The sequence below is a fragment of the Epinephelus moara genome, chromosome 4 (assembly GCF_006386435.1).
Source record: "Epinephelus moara isolate mb chromosome 4, YSFRI_EMoa_1.0, whole genome shotgun sequence".
In the NCBI taxonomy this organism is placed as follows: domain Eukaryota; kingdom Metazoa; phylum Chordata; class Actinopteri; order Perciformes; family Serranidae; genus Epinephelus; species Epinephelus moara.
In genome coordinates this window covers 3,597,720-3,606,329 of record NC_065509.1, presented here as the reverse complement: position 1 = coordinate 3,606,329, position 8,610 = coordinate 3,597,720, and the positions used below count along the sequence as shown (strand labels likewise).

At 45.2% G+C, this 8,610-nt stretch overlaps 1 pseudogene; it reads left to right on the top strand.

The window, feature by feature from the left end:
- LOC126388648 (uncharacterized) overlaps nt 1-8,250 on the top strand; it is a 23,030-nt pseudogene extending 14,780 nt beyond the window's left edge.
- Nucleotides 8,251-8,610: the final 360 nt, after the last annotated feature.

The following is an 8,610-nucleotide window of genomic DNA, read 5'->3' as shown; positions in this document are numbered from 1 at the left end:
ATCCAGAATGGCCGAGTTAGCAAGATGCAGTAATAGAATACGAGAGAGAGAGAGAGAAGGAGAGAAGGTGCCCGGTGTATTATAGGGGGGTCCTCCGGCAGACTAGGCCTAAGTCAGCCTAACTAGGGGCTGGTACAGGGCAAGCCTGAGCCAGCCCTAACTATAAGCTTTATCAAAGAGGAAAGTCTTAAGTCTAGTCTTAAATGTGGAGACGGTGTCTGCCTCCCGGACCTGTAGCCAATGGGTCAATTTGCTTTGCAGAGGAGGAGACTTCGACTGATAAATTGCCCATAAAATCACATTAACAACATATCAAAGATGATGGTATCCTTAAATTTCACTATTTGACCTCCGCGGTCCCCTCCGCTCCTCTCACCCACACTTGAGCACCCGTTCTAGGATACACAGTGTCGGCCTGCCCGGCCTGACCTCCGCGCTCCTCTCCACTCCTCTTAGCCACACTTGAGCATCCATCCAGGCCGCGGAGGTCAGGCCGGGGGGCCGTGGAGGTCAGGCCCGGGCAGGACCATAGGTGAGTGGATCCCAAGTCAGCTCCGGGCACTTCCACTTTTAAACCAAAACGAGTGCTCACGATAACCAGATACGCAGATAACATCAACTAGGGAAAATAAAATGAAAACACCACCATTTTAGCCTGTTAGCTAACATGAGCTAAACTAGCTATCAGCTAACAAAAGATAACGTTAGCTGGTGGGGACATGTGCTGACAAATACACCCAGTCGTGCCTCACCACTCACCAGGAACCTCTTTTAATGGTCACAGAATAAACAACAAAGCTATTTTCTGCCAATTTATTCCAGTTAGCTTGCCTGAAACCAACTGCAATGAGATGCTGTGTCCCGTGAGCTCAGTTCCAAACAAACACCGCGGAGATGAAATTCCCTCTTCAGTGGCGACTTCCGTATGTGGGCGGGTATATTCTACGGCACTGGCCCAACCCAAAGCCGATGTAACAGAGACGTTTGATGAGCTGTGACAAAAGAGTATTAACTTTAAAGATATCATATATATATGGAGCACGTGTGTAAATTAACAGTCCCTTTATTCCAAAAGTGGTAAAGAAAGCAAGGGAAGAACATTTAATTTACAGGGCTGTCCCTGGAGGGTGGGAGTGGATGAACCCGGTTAAAGAATACCCGCCCGGAAGGGACGCTCTAAAACCAAGGCGAGCGTGCCCACAAGGAGGCAGGGATCATTTCATTGGTCAACAGTAAATCTGGCATTCTATTGGTTGGGGGATTTTGACAGGGTTGTTACACAAAAAAATCCAAGCGCAGGGCAGAAATCTGAGAGCAGAAATTCTGCGAGCGCACAGAAACAGTTTGAGCACAAGGAGAAAAGCCGAAGCTCGAGCAGGAAATCTGTGCGAGCAACATGGTTATCTGAGTGCGAGCAACATGGTATCTGAGTGCGAGCACACAGTTTGAGCAGAAACAGAGTAGATCCAAGCGCAAGCAGAGGCTATTTGAGTGCGAGGGCAGGGTTTTTGAACGTGAAATCAATAAATAATGCTCTCAAACTGATAGACCACTCTCTTGAATAAAGATAGGGATAAAGCGCCATATGAATGAAGCCTTGCATTTTAGTTTCTCATTTATATTGTTGTTACCCTTGAACCACTATACTATCACAATATAAGAGTAACGCTTTGTTTACACTTACATACAGTTTCATTCAAAAGTTTGGGCACCCTTGGTCAAAGTTCCATTTACTGTAAATAGGTAAGGACGTAAAAGATGACCTGATTTCAAGTGACTGCTGTGAATAGGGCAGCTGACAACACGGGAAAGATCATGTGACCGCTTGGAAAGACAGCTGACAGGAGGGAAAAGACCCCAAAGGTACTGGCATGGGCTAGCAACCCATGGTAGCAGTGGTGAGGCCTAGCAGCCTTACTACAACCAAAATTAGCTACAGCCAACATAGGGAAAATACCCAAAAAGTCAGCGAGAGCTGAGGTGGAAAATGACTCACAGGTGGATTACACGGTAACAGACATTGGAACGGACACGACTATGCATTGGATCTGTGACTCAGTGAAGGATAAGGGCACGGACCTATCCACCAGGGCTAGAATTAGCAGCACTCAGGGCAAGGCGAGCACATCTGTAGAGGATAAAAGTAGCACAGTCGAAAACAAGATGCTACAGGTTTGTCCTTGCGGCTAGCAGAAAGTAACATCAATAAAAGGCCTCAGAACTCGTCAGGGAAAGAAGAAGTGTGTGGCAAAGAAAGGGTAGAATAACCGCATTGATCAGTACTTCCTAAGAAGTCCGTCGAGTCAGTCGGATGAAGTCCAGAGGCAGGTAGAAAACCACAGTTCGCAGGATATCAGTAACACTGCCACTGAGGAGGAGGAGGAGGGGGTAGTAAGAGAGGATGCAGGTGACACTGAGGTCAGTATGCCAGTCAGAGAGAGAACCATGGAGCAAAAGGTTAGAGTTAAATGGCCTAGGGCAAATGACCATAAAGATTGGGAGATAGTTAATAGAGATTTGTCAGTAATCTTTAATAGGCTTAGGGGAAATGCAATAGAAAAGTTAGAAAAGATGGGAGATATAATTTACTCATATGGTGCAGAGAGGTTTGGGGTGCATAAGAGAAAGAGGAGTGAGAGGGTACAGTCAGGTAAGTCTAGGCGGCAAAGAGAAATAGAGAAGTTAGTTAAAGAAAGGAGACAGTTAAGAAAGCAGTGGAAAAAGGCTACAGATGAAGAAAGGGAGGGAATTAATGTGTTGCAAAAGGAGTTGAGAAGCAGGCTAGCAGTTCTTAGAAGGGCAGAGCATTTCAGGAAAAAGAGGAGGAAGAAGGAACATGTAAGGACAGGTTTTTTCAGGGACCCTTTTAAGTTTGTTAAAGGATTGTTCAGCCAGGAAAAGGGAGGGCAGCTCAAAGCAGAAAGGCTAGAGGTTGAAGAATATTTGAGAAATACATATTCAGATTTAGAGAAGAATAGGATAGTAGGTTTCCCACTGGATATCCCTCCATTATGAGGGATACAGCATGAGATGGATGTCAGGCCACCTAGGTGGAAGGAAGTTCAAGAGGTGGTCAGGCGTGCAAAGGCTTCTTCGGCCCCAGGGCCTAATGGAGTCCCCTAACGGGTTTATAAAAGTGCACCTGATATCCTTAAATTTTTGTGGAAACAGCTAAGAATAGTTTGGGAGAAACAAATTATCCCAAGAGCATTGCATAGAGCAGGGGGTGTCCTCATTCCTAAGGAGAAGGAGTCCGTGGACCTTAGCCGATTCCGGATGATTTCTCTCTTGAATGTAGAGGGGAAGATTTTCTTTAGTGTAGTAGCGCAGAGATTAGCTAGCTACTTGGAAAGGAATAGCTTAATAGATACTATGGTGCAGAAGGCAAGAATACCAGGTTTTGCAGGGTGTTTAGAGCATACTAGCATAATCTGGCACCAGATTCAGGCAGCGAAAATTAAAAAAAGGGACCTGCATGTAATATTTTTAGATCTTGCAAATGCGTTTGATTCAGTACCACATAGCCTTATTTGGAGTGCGTTTGACTACTTCAAAGTGCCACAGGTAGTTGTTAACTTAGTGAAAGCATATTTTCAGGATATTAGGCTGTATCTAAGTACGGCAGGTTTCACTACAGGTTGGCAGAGGCTAGAAATAGGCATCATGGCAGGGTGTACAATTTCTCCATTAGCATTTACTATGGCGATGGAAGTAATCATCAGGGCTTCTAAGTGAGTGGTAGGTGGGGAGAGATGGCAGAACAGGTTGCATCTTCCACCAGTTAGGGTTGACATGGATGACATGAAACTGGTGACCAAAACAATGCCATGTACAAAGAGGCTACTAGAGAAGGTAAATAAGTACCTCAAGTGGGCCAGCATGAAGATCAATTCCAATATCCGTTCTGGAGAGAATTGAAAGGTCGGTTAGCTCCTATATTAGGAAGTGGTTGGGCGCTCCTAGGTGCCTAAGTAGTGTTGCATTGTATGGAAAAGGGATACTTCAGCTGCCAGTATCTAGTTTAACAGAGGAATTTAAATGTACAAAGGTCAGGACAGAGCTCCTGTTATCTGGGAGTAAGGACGTGGTAGTTAGGAGTGTGGTTCCAAATCCAACCAAGGGGAGGAAGTGGAACCCAAGATCGGCACTTCAGGAGGCAGAGGTAGCTCTTAGGCATGCAGAGATTGTAGGTAATGGTTCAGTTTGGCTGTGGAGGCCTGGGGCTTGGCTCAGGCAAACCGGTATGGAATAAAGCAGGTCTCAAAGATAAAAGAAAGCTGTTTGTGGAACAGATAGTATGTAGACAGGAGGAGATATTAAGGGGTGCAAAGGTAGTGGCCCAGGCTAAGCAGGGACAGTGGTTGAATTGGGAAAGTGTAGAGAAGAGGAAGCTTAGTTGGAGGGACCTGTGGTCTATGGAGGAGAATCGTATTAGATTCCTGGTAGGGGCTACATACGATGTGTTACCAACCCCCCAGAACCTAAAACTGTGGGTAAATGGGGACCCATCATGCCCATTGTGTTCAGGTACCGCAACTGTAAAGCATATTTTGTCAGGCTGTAAAGTTAGCTTGTCACAAGGCCAGTATATATGGCGACATAACCAGGTGTTGAAATGTTTAGCTGCAGGCATTGAAGGGAAACCTGTCTCGCGCTGCTGGTAGGAAAACGCTTGCTTTGGCTGCAGCTTTTCATTACACAGTAGCTGGAGTTGTTTGGGCTTGCCGTGCCAGCTTGTACACAACCCAAAACCTGTCTGGTCTCACATGGTATGAGACTTTAATCCATTGCTTGGAAGACATTAGGTTAGGGGGAAAGGACTAACAAACCAACTCCAAACACACCAGAAGCCAGAAATGGTGGAAGGTTGGGCTTGGAGCTAGTAACCCCAACTTGTAAAAGATCCATATGCTACAGAAACATTGGCGAAAAAACTCAAACCCCAAAGTCTTCGAAAGGACTCTTCAGTGTTCCACATTAAAGAGCAAATTACGACGTGTTTGGAAAACCGCAAGGAGACAGTGCGTCCGAAGCTTCTGAGCCCTAGACGTCCCACCAACATCGCTACATGGAACGTGAGGACCATGTATGCAGGAGGTAAGACAGCAGTGATAGTGGAGGAGATTAGGAGGTACCAACTATCTCTCCTTGGTCTGTGCGAAACCAGATGGACCCAGTCAGGGCAGGGCATACTGTACTCTGGACACCAACGATGCAGACGATGAAATCAAGCAACACTTTTACAACCAACTATACCACATTTTAGAGACCAAGAAAGGAAAGGACATCATTATTCTGGTGGGAGACATGAATGCCAAGATGGGCGTAAACAACAATGGCTATGAATTGATCATGGAAAATGTCAAAAGAGCTCCTCACTCTCCATGCACCTTGTGAATCGGTGAAGTTGTGCCAGAAACCACTTTCTACCTCTATGAACTGATCATGGGAAAACAAGGACTAGCATCTATGAACGAAAATGGAGAAAGATTTGCAGCGGTTTGTGCAGACAACAACTTGGTCATTGGTGGGTCAGTTTTCCAACATAAGGATATCCATAAAGCAACCTGGGTGTCTGCTGACCATACAACAGAAAACCAGAATGACCACATCTGCATTAGCCATAAATTTAGGCGCTAATTGCTAGATGTCAGAGTGAAGAGGGGAGCTGACGCTGGATCTGATCACCACCTGGTCACAGGAAAAATCCAGATGAGATTAAAGTGTGCAACACACAGAGGAGGAAGAGTCAGATTCAACATACAGCAATTTCAGGATATAGGCACATCGGATCATTACGAAGTCACACTACACAACCGGTTCCAAGCTCTACAAAGTCTACAAAATCAAGAACCCCCTAGATCGGTTGAGGATAACTGGATAGGCCTGAAAACAACATGGAAAGAGACGTGAGGAAGTTGTAGTGAGAAGTAGGCAAACAACAAGCCCTGGCTATCCATGGAAACATATAGGAAAGTGGGAGAGAGTGAGAAAAAAAGGAGGCACTAAACAGAAGCAAAACAAGAGCAACAAAGGCAATTGCAAAGAAAGAATATGAAGCTGCAAACAAAGAAGTGAAGAAAAGTGTCAGAAGGGATAAAAAGAAATACATTGAGAATTTGGCACAACAGGCAGAGGAGGCAGCAGGAAAAAACAATCTTAAGGAACTTTACTTAACAACAAAAAAGCTCACAGGCAAGTTCCAACAAATGCAAGCACATATTAAAAACACACAGGGTACACTGCTCACCACCAAGGAAGGCCAACTAAAGAGGTGGACAGAACACTTTAGAGCACTGCTCCAGGGGCGGAAATCCCGGGGGGGACATGACTCCCCCTTCAATAAAGCTGTACCCCCCCTAGAATAATTTGAGACACAATTAATAATTTTTGAACAATGCAGTAGTATTTATTAAAAGCACAATGTAAGCGGTGCTCATTATAAAAGCGCAATAATGTGCTATTTAAATCTTAAAAGATTTAGTCCCCCCCTCCCATTCCTAGTAGTGGTATATCCCACACACGGGTGCGGCTAGCACTTGGCAGCAGTTGCAGCGTGTGGCTGGACCCGGCTGTCCACATCGCGCGGGGTAAAATGTACACTCACACAGATACAGTTTAACTTACACAAGTTACAACACATCCCATTTACTGTTACAACAAGCCCCAGGCCCAGGCTGATAATATAAACTGTCTGCAACATTTCTCCTGCATTGTTCAAAAGCCAGAGTTTAGTGATAGTCAGAGAGGACAGGAGAGAAAGAAGAGGGAGAGGACAGGACAAGAGCAGTCAGTGACGGAGCGGCTCGTAGTTAATATCTGTAGGCTCTCCACCTGTCAGTGAGACAAACATGACAGACGTGCAGTTTAACTGACGAGGAGCGGCCATTACGCGCGATTATTACGCACGGTTTTGAGGTGCGCAGCGGCAGATCTCACAGCACACTGTTTATAAACCAGTTCACCAGTTTAATTGCAGGAAATGTTTATCTCACTGCCGGTAAAAAAACGAAAAAAACAAACAAAACGGTTTGCTCCTGCAGCCAGCCAGAGACGAAGGATCCATTCCACACACCTGAGCCAGATGAAAAAGAGGGAGAGAAGGAGAGAGATCGAGTTTCGGTCTTTGATGAATGAAGCCTTATTGTTTTGCTGCTATTAAACAATGACAGACATGTTTTCTCCATTTACTTAATAGCATAAATATTCACACTACTGCGCACGGTGAGACAGAGACCTGCTCTGCTCCAGACACACTCAGCACCTTGGACAGCACGGCGCACCTGTTGTTGTTGTGTACATGTTAATTTGATTTCAGTCATTTTGTTTTAAATCTGGACATGTGCAGGGATTTCAGTCATTTTGTTTTAAATCTGGACATGTGCAGGTGGACTCAGCCAGTGCTAGGAAAGGTCCTATGCCTGCCTGTTGGAGAGACAGAGAAAAGATTATAGCGTCAAATTGCGGTAAAAGATGTTGTATAAAAGACAGGCTACAACTTTTTTTCCTTGTCCCCCCCTGGAATTATTCTCTAAAATTTTACTGTTTATTGTCCCCCCCAACTATGAAATGGGATTTTCGCCCCTGCATTGCTCAACAGACAGCCCCCACAACTGACAGTAGAGATCCCACCAGCCACAAACCTGCTGGAGATAAACTGCAAACCTCCCACCAAGACAGAAATCAAAAAGGCCATCAAGGCCTTAGGAGGAGGCAAGGCAGAAGGACCGGACGAGATACCAGCTGAAGCCCTCAAGTCAGACATTGAAACCTCCACCAACATGCTTTACCAACTCATGCAAACCATCTGGGAGGAAGAAAATGTCCCATCAGACTGGAGAGATGGCATCATTGTTAAGATTCCCAAGAAAGGAGACCTCAGGGAGTGTAAAAACTACAGAGGAATAATGCTGCTTTAAACACCAGGGAAGGTGCTCCACTGCATTCTACTGGAGAGGCTTCAAATGGATGGGAAACTGAGGGAAAATCAGGCTGGTTTCAGGACAATAGATCATGTGCAGACCAAATACCCACACTCAGGATCATCATAGAGCAATCTATTGAGTGGAACTCTGCTGTCTATGTCAACTTCATCGACTTTGAAAAGTGTGGATTGGGAAATGCTGTGGAAGTTGATGGTGCCCCCCCCCCCCCCCCCCATCAGAGGCCTTTGAGGTCCTGACTGGGGTGCGGCAGTGATGCTTGCTCTCCCCCTTCTTCTTTCTCCTCTGCATAGACTGGACCATGTAACCAGCAATAACCGAACCGGCATACTGAGCAACCTCTGGAACCTAAAACGGTCATCTACTGCTCTGAGCTAATTGGCAAGTAGTAACTCAACAGTGGCTTCACAAATTGAGTAAGCGATTCACTGTTGTGTAGGAAAGCAGCCATCCGTGCATGGAAAGGCAGATTTGAAACCACTGTAAAAAATTCAGTTATTAAGACAAAAATCTGAAAATACACATATTGCATCTAGACAGCATGGAGATGTTGGTAATTTGTTTGTAACAATGATTGATTTGCTCCATAAGTGAAAAACTGATGTTTAAAATTGCCATTTTTACATTGACTCCAATTGTTCACATTAGAGCAAAATTCAAAATGCTG